The following is a 13,787-nucleotide window of genomic DNA, read 5'->3' as shown; positions in this document are numbered from 1 at the left end:
AGGAAGATCCCCTGGAGGAAGAAATGACAACCCACTCCAGGGTTCTTGCCTGGAAAATCTCATGGACAGAGAAGCTTGGTGGGCTACAGTCTGTGGGGTCAGAAAGAATCAGACACAATTGAGCAACTGACTACTCACACAGGGATGGACCCAGAGATTGTCATACTGAGAAGACAGAGAAAGAGAAATATCATATAATATTTCTTATATGCAGAATCTAAAAGGAAATGATATAAATGAACTTACAAAACATAAAGAGACTCACAGACTAAGAGAAAGAACATACGGTTGCCAGGTGCGGGAAGGATGAGAAGAAGGGATGGTTAGGGAGTTTGGGATCAACATGTACACACTGCTATATATAAGCTGGATAACCAACAGGGACCTACTGTATACACAAGGAACCCTGCTCATTGTTACGTGCCAGTCTGGATAGGAGTTTGGGGGTAATGGATCCATGGATATGGATGGCTAAGTCTATCTGTTGTCCACCTAAAACCAGCATAACATTATTAATCAGCTATACCCCAATACAAAATAAGAAGTTTTTTTTTAAAAAAAGCACTGCAACCCAGACATTGGGACTCAGGCAACTGTCTCAGCAACCCCTTGCTGCATAGTTACCACACTCCTGGCACATGTAAGTTACGTAAGAGATAAGACAGATGGGTAAAAACAAACCAAAGTGGTTTCAATAAAAACACTTTTTTAAGATCAGAAGTTGTCAAGGCTATCACAGAAACATATTTATGTAATATGGGGCTTAAATTGGCTCTAGAGAAAAATAAAATTAGAACATATCATTAGTTTAAAAGGAGACCAAATGCATCCAAACCACTAGGATGCGGCAGGTATCACCAATTTGAAGATTCATAAGACACCATCCTTGGCATCTAACAGAGGGGTGGGGAGTGGGGGTTCAGCACAGGAAGGAGGAATGGGGGGGCCTTCTCAAGGGAGAGGATGTTTAAATCTGCAGATTGAAAAGAGAGGAGAAGAAAAGGGGAAGGGGTGGTGGGATACTGCAAACAGGAAAATTCTTGAGAAGGGATAGGAACCTGACCTAATAGGAAAACTGCAAGCCAGAGGGTTGGGAATATTCTAGAAGAACATGAGGTAGCTGATCTGCAGACTGAGGACAGCAGCAGGCCACTGGACCTGAACACAGAGAATGGCACCCTTTTGCAAGAAAAGAGACTTTTTTATATAAACATTTTCCTCTACCCCATACAAAGTGTTTGGCTCACTGGTGCTTGGAGATGGAGGCAGTGGTTCCTGGAATATCAGAAGCCTGTGTGCACTTTCTGCAGGAGAGGGTGGGGCATTCAGCCACAGGACTCCCTGGAGGACTGTGACGTAAGGTAAACTCACCTGGAAAACGGTCCCCTGGCAGAGACCCTAAGGAGGGCCTCTGAATGACTCCGCACAATGCTCTCTCTGGCTCCTCTGGAGAATGCATTAGCTGTTCAGGAGATGGCTTAAGGAAATGCAGACACACCCCACTCAGGAGGGGCCCGGTGGGGCGGGTCACATTCCTTTGAAACAGGGCCCTGCTGTAATTTGTGCAATCAGACCAGAGATTGGACAGCCCAGCTTGGCTTCCCATTTACTATAATATCTTGCTCCTGCCCAGGAAACCCCACCCGGGCTTTTGTTTGGAATTCTTGTTCCTTGATTAGGTGTAAGCCCTGTTACTCCCGCCACTCCAAAGTAGCACAGAAGTCTGATGGAGCCGCAATGCACAGCGCAGGCGGAAACCCTCTTCTGTGAATCAGGCAAGCGCACTCTTTTCTTCTCAGTCATTTTAGAATGATGATTTCTTTTTCATTCCCTACTCAAGAGAGGAAGGTGGGACATTCTGTGCAACTGGAAAGGCAAACCATTTTTGCTCTTGGTTTAGAACCACGTGAGCCCAGGGGACACTCCCGGGCTGCACACAGAGCCTCTCATTGCCTCCTGACCTGGAGGCCTGGTACATCTCTGCATTCAGCTAGTGAGAAGGGATGAAGGAGACCAAGCCCTATCAGTGCACCACATCTTTGCAAAGTCTGCAAAGTCTTCCTCCCAGCAGGAATGGCAGAGCTGCACTGTGATGCTATCTGACCGCCTTCCTTATACAGTTCAGCTGGGATCCAACCCCAAGGGCAGGCTGAAGAGCAGGGCGGGGTCAAGGGCCAGAATGATTGACATTTCTTACAAGGAAAGACAGAATTTATAAGTAAATTTCATTTCAAAGTACCAAATATTAGAACTGGCAAAAAGAATAAATCATTTCATTAGTTAGTAAATACTCAGGCAATTTAGGAAGGCCTATCCTGTGGTCTGTCCAACCTCAAGTACCTGCCCTTCCCTCCACAAAGCCTTCTGGGGCAGGGGTGGAGGTCTGAACCTAAGGCAGCTAATCCATCATCAGGTCAGGGACCTCACATTTAGGTGATCTGGCTCTAACAAGCCAATTTTGGCCGAGACTGTCCCCCAGTCATTCTGAGTCTTTCTAGCTGATGGAATCCTAGCAGAGAGGTTGGAAGGTTAGAAGTCAGAAAAGCCAGGACTGGACCTTGCAAGTTCAAGTGCATGAAAAGAGGATCAAGGACCCCTCGAGCTAGGCTCAGAGATGTGGGAGCCCAGAAGAGCACCTTGAGTGTCTTAGCCCAACTCCCCTGAGCCTTGAACATCCTATTCTTCCCATCCTGTGAAGTCCAAGACGACACATGGAAACCTTCCCTGTTGACCAAACTGATGTGAACGGGTTTCTACCACAACCAAAGGCCCTTGCCTGAAATATTTGCCTAATGTGTGTCCAGTGCTATTTCAGAGCTAGCATGGCAGACAAAACCTCCTACTGGAAAAACTGCAGAATGTGGCAGCATAGCTGCAAGAAAATGCTAGTGAGATAATACACAAAGTCTGGCTCAAAAATGGGCAGCACAGCTCACTCTAGGTCGGATTTGCCAGAGAGCCCTCCTTAGGAGAGAAAGGACTCCACCTTGCCCAGGAAGAACAGGAAGGGTGTATCTGAACACGGAGGACAAAGCTGATAATCCCTCTGTGAACAGGACTTCATTCTAATTCCTCTGGGCTGCAGCCACATCCGCTGGCCTCAGTCACTTAGACTGTAGCCCACGCAAAACAGGGAGAGGTTCTGCTGGCGAGCTCCCCTGCCCTGATTTTTGGTGATCCTAGTGAAACACAGCAATCCCTTGGGGTAGGCTACTTAGTGCTCTCTGGTTAACAACTTGCCTACAAGCTGAAAAGCAAGAGGCAGGTCAGGCTGCTGGGGAATCCGGCCTCTAAACTCCTCCCAACCTGCCTTCTGGTTCACATCATGAGCAGAAGGGCAAGGGGATGTTCATTCATAGCAGTCCAAGTGGAATCAGGAACTACATCCTGAACTTGTGAGAGGTATTCAGGGATGGGGATGGGAGTGGAGACAGAAAACAAAGATGTCATAGCACGTCCTTAAGCAGCTTATCATTTATCAGGAAATATGACTTGTACACAGCGGACTCAATCACAAGCATGCACACACTAACTGCTCACACTAAGCACACACACCAACTCCTCATAAAATAGATGAGGAAATCATTTCTAAATCCTGAATTCAAGGGAATTTTCATTAAGAAGTACAACTGAGTTGGAATATAAAATATTGTAGTTACGTAGGCAAGATGAGTATTACTGTAGAAACATGATTTAAATGAGTAAAATGAATGACAATGGTGGCTTTCAAGTTTGTTTGTTTTTTTTTAAGCAGCCAAGTGTTTTCTTTAAATGTAACTTTACTCAGAAACCAATAAGCAAAGCAGATTCATAAAAGCAGAGCTGCTGTGGTTGAAATGGGGGCACAAGATCTGGAGCTCCTTTTCTGTATGGTGGCTCATGGGCCACCATAGCTGGGAAACTCTTCCTGTAAAATACTGAGGCTGATGTCTTTCAGGCACATGTGGTAATTTTAAAGTAATCTAGTGGAAGTGTGCCCAGGTAGCTGAATATACTTGCAAAAAAAAAAAAAAAAAAAAGTGATTGTTTACAAGGTAAGGGCTGAGATTTTTATTTTAACTGAGCCTGTGGTTTTAGTTTTAACTCTGCCAGTCTACCTCTGACAACCCAGAAACTTACCCCTCAAGCTCAGGGAAGGGCCAGAGTCCTGAGCTAACACATTAGACACCTTGTATGTCACTATCTGCCTCTTACACATCTGGTTCTTAAGTCTAAACTCACTCTGCTCCTGCACAACCTCCAAAGTCCCTCTGAATCTAACCTTCAGTAAGGATTTTCTGAATTTCAACCCTTCCAGTTTATTCTCAGGGCACACTGATAATGTGGCTCTGAAACTGTTTACCTTAGCCTGAGACTTGAACTCACATGCTGGGATGCAAACCCAGCCAAAACCTTCCCTGAGACTCAAACCCAAGTCTCTGGGACCCAAACCTGGCCAAAACCCATAGTCTTCCAGCTGAAGTCACACAACTGGTTTTAGGACCTAGTAAAACTCAGGTACTTGACATCTCATGGCAGAAAGAATTCAGTGAAAGACAAAGTGATAGGTAAGAAGTGGATTTATTTAGAGAGAAACACACTCCACAGACAAGAGTGTGGTCCTTTGCAGAGGGAGAGTGCAGCCTCAAAATGTGGTGCGGTTAGTTTTTATGGGCTGGGTAATTTCATAGGCTAAAGTGTGGGAGGATTATTTCAACTATCTGGGGAAAGGGGTGGAGAGGTTTCCAGGAACTGGGCCACCACCCGCTTTTCTGGTCTTTGATGGTCAGCCTTGGGGCTGTCATGGCACCTCTGGTTGTGCTGTTTAGCTTGCTGATGTGCTACGATGATCATATATTGAGGATCAAGGTCTAGTTGAAGGTCACTTGTCAGCCATCTTGGACCCACTTGAGTCTAATCCGTTTAAGTTGTGTCCTTGGGCTACGTCATTCCTTCAAAAGTTGTGCCCCGGCCCCTTCCCTCCTGTTTCAGCTCCATGTGCTTAAGGAGAATATGACTATTACACCCCAAGATTTCACCCCAGCTTGTGTCTATGCCCCCTCTGCCTAGACCCCCTCTACAGAACCTATGCTTTCCAAAAAAATCTGATCATCAGGCTCATGTAAGTCAGCCTGGCCCAAAGCATGTTCCTAGGATTGCTGCAGAGGTCCTGTGGACCGGAAAGTCCTCAGAGGCTTTAGCAGCTTCCTATATGCTGTGAATTCCTTACAGGAGAATCAAGAAGGAGCACCTCAATGCATCAGGAACATTTCATGTGTGTGGTATATCCCACATCACTGCCATGTCCTTTGGGAAACATCAGTGACTTAAACATTTCCTCCAGTTACAGTCAATTTGATATTTTCTCATAAATACTTTCCTCTAAAGATAACTAAATCAGAAATATGTGGAAATGAGCCAACAAATGGTAAATTACAAGCAATGTCCCATTAAAATAAGGAAGATGACAAGGATGCATGCTATTTCTACTCAATATTTTACTTCACCCTCTCACTAATGCAGAGAAATGAAGTAAGATAAAAATACTAGGAAGGAAGCAGGATTTCTTCATTTTTTTGCTAATGAAATGCCTGTCTGCCTAGAATCTAGTCAATTATAGATGGCCAGATACAGTAACCATTTAGAAAATGCCATTTTAAAAGATTCCAGTCATTACCAAGAAAGGGAGAAAGGGAGGGAAGGAAAGGGCCGGGGGTGGGGGTAGGGGGAACCTAGAAATAAACTTACCTATAAATATAACAAATCAATCTTATCTTAAATTTTATTGAAGGAAAGTAAAAGAAGATACAATAATGGAGATAACTACCGTTTCCCAGATGAAATAACTCAATATTGTTAGACAGCAATTATCTCTCTCCCAGTTTAAAAAAAATCAGTGTGACCCAACCGACATAGCAACAGGATATTCTATAGAACTTAAAGCTGATTCTAAAGTTTAATTGGAATAGAAAAAGCTTCAGAATGACTACATTTTTAAAAAAGAAGGGAAAACTATCCTGACAAAACTAAACATGCTGTAAAGCTACAGTAACTAAAATGGTGTGACATCATCACACAAATAACAGGATACAAGAAACAAATACATAGATATCAAGGCGACAAGAAACCTGTCATTTAAAGTAAAAACAACAAACTATTTGACACATTATTTAGTCACATAACAAAAATGAAGTTACAAGTCTACCACTGTCAGACTCAAAAACAAATTCCAGGCAGGTAAGAGGCACAGATGTAAAAAATTATAAAGCCAGGAAAAAAAAGTAAAGACACTCATTTATATATTTACAAAGCCCATGAAACAAAGAAAAGCTTACAGATGTGGCAACACTATAGTTAAACCTTCTACACTGTGTAAACAAAGCCAAAGGCACGCAAGAAAGAGACGTTATTTACAAACGATATTTTGAGGAAGGCAACGTGATTAGCTTGATCTATTACTTTTTACTCTCAAAGTTCTTATCATGTTTAAGTATTTAACATTTGAGAACTCAAATATTGTTAATAATACATATTTAAACTTTTTTAACCAAAAAAGTTAATATGAAGGACCACTTCAAGTAAACCCTTTCATAAATATCCACAAATTAAAAATTAGTACAGTAGAAAAAAATTTGTTTGCTATTTGTTAGGAATAAAAATAAGACGACTGTGGGCAATTATCTAAAATATTTTCCCTTAAACATTTTCCTTAGTGCCTCTCCCATAGATATTCTGGAAGAGAAACTATGCGCTCAAGTGGGTGTGCCTCTTGGTTTTTTATGATTATCTGAACGCCTGCATGAGTAAACAAACAATCATCCCATAAGTAAACCAAGATTCTCCTAGGGAAGAGACCCTGTAACTCCCAACCTGTGGGAGGGATGTTCTCTTTTCTTTTCAAAAGGGATAGATTTTATAAAACTAAAGAGTTCTGTGAATTTTTCATAGCAAATGCATTGTAAAAAATAAAAAATTGTTTCAATCCATATCTCTGCCAAATCCTTAAGTTTTCTACACATCTACAAAGAGACCTACTGGAGTCTTGCTCAAGTGCTGAATTTGGAATCAAGGTGCAAAGTTTCCATGTAAAAGACACTCCCTTTTTGCAAAGTAGAATGTTATGCCCTGCAAGACAGAATCTTCTAGGCCCTTTTCACTGTGAGGTGAGGAAATTCACACTCAGCCAGTGGCATGACCTTATCTTTTCCATTCTTTTCAGAAACCAGTCCTTCTTGGTAAAGTCATACTTCTTATTTTACCATTTTCTAATAGTCAACTGGTAACCTTGCCTGCACGCTCACTCAGTCGTGTCAGACTCTTTGCAACCCCATGGACTGTAGCTCGCCAGGCTGCTCTGTCCATGAGATTTTTCAGGCAAGAATACTGGAGTGGGCTGCCATTTCTTCCTCCAGGGGATCTTCCCGACCCAGAGACCGAACACACACCTCCTGTGTTACAGGTGGATTCTTTACCACTGAGCCTCAGGGGAAGCCCCCCAGGGAACCCTAAATGGGTACAATTTCCCTGTCCTAGAAACAGCATATATCATTTATTTCAAAGGTCTGCAATTCTGGGTTTTTCCATCAATCAATGCTACTATTGTGTTAAGTCTGTCTTTCCCAGGAGCATTTTTATTATCTCACTTTAAATCATCCTTGGTGAAAACTATAGTTTTCTGATAGAAATAAGGCTTAAAATTCTATCAAATGTTCATATCTAGTATCAACAGCTGGAACAAAGAGGTCTCACCTCCTCACCATAGATCAGAGAGTTCTTATCTACAGGATTCCCAGTCACTCCTCTCTGTGGGCATGAAACTCATAAGTGAGCATCAGATATCTTTTTTCCTCTAGTCATGGTGAGGGGAGGGGTTACACAATCACTTTGACACAAAAGTGTTTCTCACATTGTAATCATTCTAGGAACATCTGTGTACTAATTAGTATGATGCATTTTGCCTGATCCTGGGCAATGTTTACTCATTGGCATCCGCTGATTAAGTACTTTTCTATCAGGAAATTAAATTATTTGAAATCCTCCATCAAGCCTAGTGATTTAAAAAAAAAAATCATAAAATTCCAAGACTGAATCTATGTTGTGTTCTGTAGCTTAGGCTACTGGCAAAAAAATAAATACAAATTAGATTAAAAGACATTTATCACAAGCTCATTGCTTAGCACAAAAATTAAACTATCACTGTTAAATAGAAACATCATTTATGTAATTTTTCCTGACAACTTAAGTAGTTTATAAATAACGGGAAGCATTTTTTACACCTAAATTATATGAAGTAATAAAGCATAACACAAAATAGGCAAATATTCAGTTTCATCTGTATTGAATTATGGGTATAAAATGCATTTATTTTCATGTGCGTTTATTAAAAGCCTTGAAATGACACATACCAAGTTCTTAACACTCTTTAGGAAAGGGTGGGGAAGAGTGAGAAGAAGAGAGATTTTTACAGTTTATTTTCTAAGTATCTGTCTGTATCACTTGAATTCTCTAACATGTTCAATTTTGTCATTTTAAAAATAGGAAAAATGCAGAATAACGCTGGCACAGATGCACTGGAAACGGCACTGTGGTGAACTGCTATGGCACAGTAAACTGGCACAACATTTCACCAGGTATATAACGGCTTTAAATATGTTTGTGTCCATTGACTCTGCAATTATTTGTTTTGCTATTACCGTGGCTATCTTAATTTTTATAAAGAAAATCAATGTAGGTTAACATATATATCGCATTAGCTACTTAAAATACAAGCTTTTGAAATGTAAGCTAGACAAGTAACAGTAGAGTTGATTCTTGCTATTTGCAGTACTTATGTTCTACAGGCACCACAGACACTGAACTAGTCAATACTTAACTATTGCTTCAAAGGGGAAACCCAGAGTTAGGTTCTTGTGAGCCTCCAGTCACAGCAGTTTCATCAGCTCATCAATACATAACCCTGTGTTATGTGTGTCTCCAGACAAACAGATAGATGGATAGATATGACTGACATTGAACTCATGGCCAACAGCACCATCATTCATGCCTCAACAAAGCTTATAAAATACCCCCGTTTTCTCCATAAGGCATGTTACAGCCTTCTTGTGCTTAAACACTACACAGCACTATACTTAGGGGCTGTTTGAAACGGCAAAATCACCAATAAGAAACACAAAAATCTGAAAAACGTGGCACTAAATAGACCATGAAAGGGATACTTGTTTACAGACTGAGAGTTGACACAAGGCACAGCATCACCTTGACTGACCTCAGCTGGGAACAGATGCATCAGGTGACTCAGATTTTTTTTGCCTCTCTGCACATGTGTGTATCCAAGACTAACTGTAAAGGAGCCAGGAGTATCGATTTTAGGTTTACAAATGAATTTTAGCAAGTAGACAAATTTGCAAATATGTGATCTTACATAATAATCAATTGTACGCCTTTCCCTTTATTAGATGGAACAATATTCTCAAAAGATTAACAGCAGAGTCAAGAGAGACCCATGAAAAGCTTTCTTGTCTCTGCTCGGTGGTTCTCAACCAGGTGTGATTTTGCTCCCAGGGGACATCTGGTAATGTCTGGAGACGAATGTTGGTTGTCATGGTTGGGTCTAGTGGGTAGGGGGCCAAGGGTGCTACAAAACACTAGGAATGTACAAGACAGCCTCCCAACAACAGGATTATCTGGCCCAAATTATCACTAGTGCCAAGAATAAATCCTGTGCTAAGTGACCTTTATCTTTACACCTATCAAGATACACACTAATGCCTAAACAATAAACAATTAAATGTTAAGGACAAAGCAGTTCTACTTTATTGAAGCCCCTTTACTTTCAAGCTGCTAAGTCACTTCAGTCGTGTCCAACTCTGTGCGACCCCATAGACAGCAGCCCACTAGGCTCCCCTGTCCCTGGGATCCTTCAGGCAAGAACACTGGAGTGGGTTGCCATTTCCTTCTCCAATGCATGAAAGTGAAAAGTGAAAGGGAAGTCGCTTAGTCATGTCCAACTCTTAGCGACTCCATGGACTGCAACCTACCAGGCTCCTCCGTCCATGGGATTTTCCAGGCAAGAGTACTGGAGTGGGGTGTCACTGCCTTAAAGGAGCATACCTCGTGGTAAAGAATTCACCTGCCAATGCAGGAGACACAGATTCCATCTTTGATTTGGGAAGATCCCACATGCCGCCGAGCAACTAAGCCCACACGTCACAACTATCGTACCTACACTCTAGAGCCTGGGAGCTGTGACTTCTGAGCCAACATGCTGAAACTACTGAAAACTGTGCACCCTAGAGCTCATGTTCTGCAACAAGAGAAGCCACAGCAATGAGAAGTCAGCGTACTGCAACTAGAGTAGACCCCACTCACCACAAGAGAAAAACCCACACAGCAATGAAAATCCAGTGCAATCAGAAATGAGTAATAAATAAATGCAACTGAAAACACAAAACAGTTATATGTTATATTGAGAAGTATTACTTTTCCCATCATTTCCACTTGAATGGGGAAACTCCAACAATAACATAAAACATGGCACCAGCCTGAAATTTTATTTCTGTTTCAACACTGCTACTGCTACTGCTGCTAAGTCACTTCAGTCGTGTCCGACTCTGTACGACCCCATAGATGGCAGCCCACCAGGCTCCCCCGTCCCTGGGATTCTCCAGGCAAGAACACTGGAGTGGGTTGCCATTTCCTTCTCCAATGCATGAAAGTGAAAAGTGAAAGGGAAGTCGCTCAGTCGTGTCCAACCCTTAGCATGGACTGCAGCTTACCAGGCTCTCCATCCATGGGATTTTCCAGGCAAGAGTACTGGAGTGGGGTGCCATTGCCTTCTTCGGTTTCAACACTAGGAAACTAAAAATCATTGCTACATAGGTAATAAAGTATAATCTGTAGTATACTGCTTATGAGATAGAGAAGTACACTTACTCCTAGCAGCTTTCAGATTAAGTTACAAGCCTATGAGAAGGTTCTTATAAGTTACCCTGTCTGAGGAAGAAAATGAAACAGTCTTATGGCTTAATGATTCTATGAAAAAAGGCCCAGTTAAGTGCCCCCCAAATATCCTTACTGCACACTGAACCCATGTGCCTTTAATATTATACATGTATTCAGTCTTGAATCAATCATATATTTAAATAGTGAATCAAGCAATTTGTAGAGTGGCCTCCAAGGTCACTCAAGAGCATTTCAAAACCACTGAGCTAACTGAACAAGGATAAATAATTCCCAACTGGGAGGCAGACTAGTAGACTAAGAACTGCACTTGGAGTTTGGAACCTGAATTCTTGGCTGTGTGAGTTTAGAGTCAAGTGATTAATTTAAGAGTCTTTTATTCTGGAAAGATGTTTCAGCACAACTGTGTAAAAATAAGGCCAAGATACTATTTCCTGTCCTAAGTATGCTCTGCTGGAGATTACATGCTCTGCTGCCAAATGCTTTCAACTTCCTACAGGGTCCTGCTGACAACTCAGACCTAGAAACCCTCTATCCTTCTGCAACTTTGCTGGCCACCCTCTCAGGCTCCCACTCTTCCTCTACTCCAGCCTACATTTGCAGCCCCACACCCACATACCACACTCCAGGCCAGGACTCCAGACCACCAGGATCAAAACCACCCAAGGAGTCAGAGATTAAAATGTGATCCTCAGCCCACATTCCTGACCTACTAATTGAATCTTGGATGGAAGAGTCGGGAATCTGTATGTCCACTCTACCTCCCACTTATTTAAGAACGATGTAGCCCAGCCACAGAATAACACCTGTGGCTTCCTGAAAATGTATCATTTTATCTTTGATTTATTGATCACAATTTCTATCGCCTGACTCTATCCCCTAAGCCCACTTTCAGCATGCTAGTGGAGCTAGGAAATGTCATCTGTTGTTAATACATCCATTTGAGACAAATACCTCTTTTCTAAACTTTAATATGCTACTTATGATATCCACCACATAAAGTCAGAATTGTGCATTTACTGGCTTCCACAACCAGACCGAGAGCACAAGGGTAGAGATTATGTGCCATACCTAGCCTCATCCCCATTCTCAAGCACAGTCCATGGCACATAGCAGTTCTCATTTGTTGAACAAATGGATGGATGGATGGATGGCCTGCCTCTTAATGGCACTATTGAACTTCAGTAATTTTATATAATTTGTGGTTAATGTTAATGTGAACAATCCAAAGACTCAATTGAGTACCCCACCCCTCAGAAGAATTTTGAGTGAGTGGATCATCTCTCAGAGAGCCTCACAAGAAAAAGGAGAGGTACTTCTCCGGAGCCATTCAAATTTGGCACTCTGTAGGGTCTTCACTGGAGAAGGCAATGGCACCCCACTCCAGTACTCTTGCCTGGAAAATCCCCTGGACGGAGAAGCCTGGTGGGCTGCAGTCCATGGGGTCACGACGAGTCGGACACGACTGACCGACTTCACCTTTACTTTTCACTTTCATGCATTGGAGAAGGAAATGGCAACCCACTCCAGTGTTCTTGCCTGGAGAATCCCAGGGACGGGGGAGCCTGGTGGGCCGCCGTCTATGGGGTGGCACAGAGTCGGACACGACTGAAGTGACTTAGCAGCAGCAGCAGCAGGGTCTTCACAAGTTGGCTAGTTGACTGAGCAAGTGTACTCCTAGCGAGGAGCAAAAGCAGACAATGAAGATGAGAAGGAAAACTGGTCACCAAAGAACTTTTCTTATCATCAAAGATGAAGACAAATCTGTAATTAGCCCAAATGGATCAGCCCACAGGATAAAGTCTAGACTCATTCAAGGTCAATTATCCTGCGATTCAAAGCTGTCCATAATTTACAGGTGGAATGGCCTTTTTTTTTTTTTTTTCCTCCATTATTAACCCATTGATCAAACCTCCTATTCACTTCCACCTTTCTAGATTTTCCTTTGGGAAATCACTATGTGGCAGCCTCAGGATTTAGGTGCTAGTGGTCCTAAAAAATGAGTCCCAGAGGTTGACCCTTACTAGTATAAGCCAATCAGCACCATCTCATCCCCATTCTGACTCATTGTGAGATGAGCAGAAACTCAGGCCTAAGTACAAGGCATTCCCCTGGCTGCCTCGATGGTTAAGACTGGGCCAGTCAGAAAAAGCTCAGGTCTTTCATTTGATGGTACGGATGTGAACAAAGAACCACGTAGCCATGCTGCTGGCAGCCATCTTGTGAACATGAGGAAATCTAAGGGACTCTTGAGGACCAGCTCTGCAACTTGAAAAGTGGGCCTTTTCCCCCATAAGCAAACCAAGGAGTTATCCAGTTTAAGCTAACTCGGGTTTTTCTGTTATCCAAAGCATCATGATGCATGCCCACTCCTACCTTTCAAGCTGCTCTTTCCCTTTCCTCTTAACACAAACCCAGATCTGCTATTTCAAGAGTCTGTATATTGTCCACCAACATAACTCATTCATTCCCACCTCCACACCTCTGTGTGTCATTTATGCCTCAAATGTTCTTCCCTCATTCTCTTTTATTCAAACTCGGTCTGATCTTCTAGACCCAGGCTGGCATCCTTATCTCTCTGAAGGCAGATATCCAGAACCATCGTCTTCTTATCGCCTCTGAACTCCTGACCTTGAGAACACCATCTTTATTAGTTGTCATCCATATCCCAACCTAACACTTTTTAAAAAATGTTTTTATTTTTAATTGGAGGATAGTTGTTTTACAATATTGTGCTGGTCTCTGCCATACATCAACAGGCATCAGCCATAGGTATAGATATGTCCCCTCCCTCTTGAACCTCTGGTGCTCTGTGACAACCTAGAGGGGTAGGAGGAGGGGGTGGGAGG

At 42.5% G+C, this 13,787-nt stretch overlaps 1 protein-coding gene across 6 annotated transcripts in view; it reads right to left on the bottom strand.

Moving 5' to 3' along the window:
• TLN2 (talin 2) overlaps nucleotides 1-13,787 on the bottom strand; it is a 496,933-nt gene that overhangs the window by 312,035 nt on the left and 171,111 nt on the right. Inside the window, exon 1 of one of the 6 annotated variants that reach the window (XM_040226670.1) lies at nucleotides 1,372-1,466. The exons of the other annotated variants lie outside the window; for them this stretch is intronic. The gene's annotated coding sequence lies outside the window, so the exon portion shown is untranslated. Of the gene's footprint in view, nucleotides 1-1,371; nucleotides 1,467-13,787 lie in introns of those variants that run through there. 6 annotated transcript variants of the gene reach the window in all.

The sequence above is a fragment of the Oryx dammah genome, unplaced genomic scaffold (genome assembly GCF_014754425.2).
Source record: "Oryx dammah isolate SB20612 unplaced genomic scaffold, SCBI_Odam_1.1 HiC_scaffold_26, whole genome shotgun sequence".
Lineage (NCBI taxonomy): Eukaryota > Metazoa > Chordata > Mammalia > Artiodactyla > Bovidae > Oryx > Oryx dammah.
Note: the sequence above shows the minus strand (reverse complement) of the source record. Positions and strands in the feature narration are given on the sequence as shown.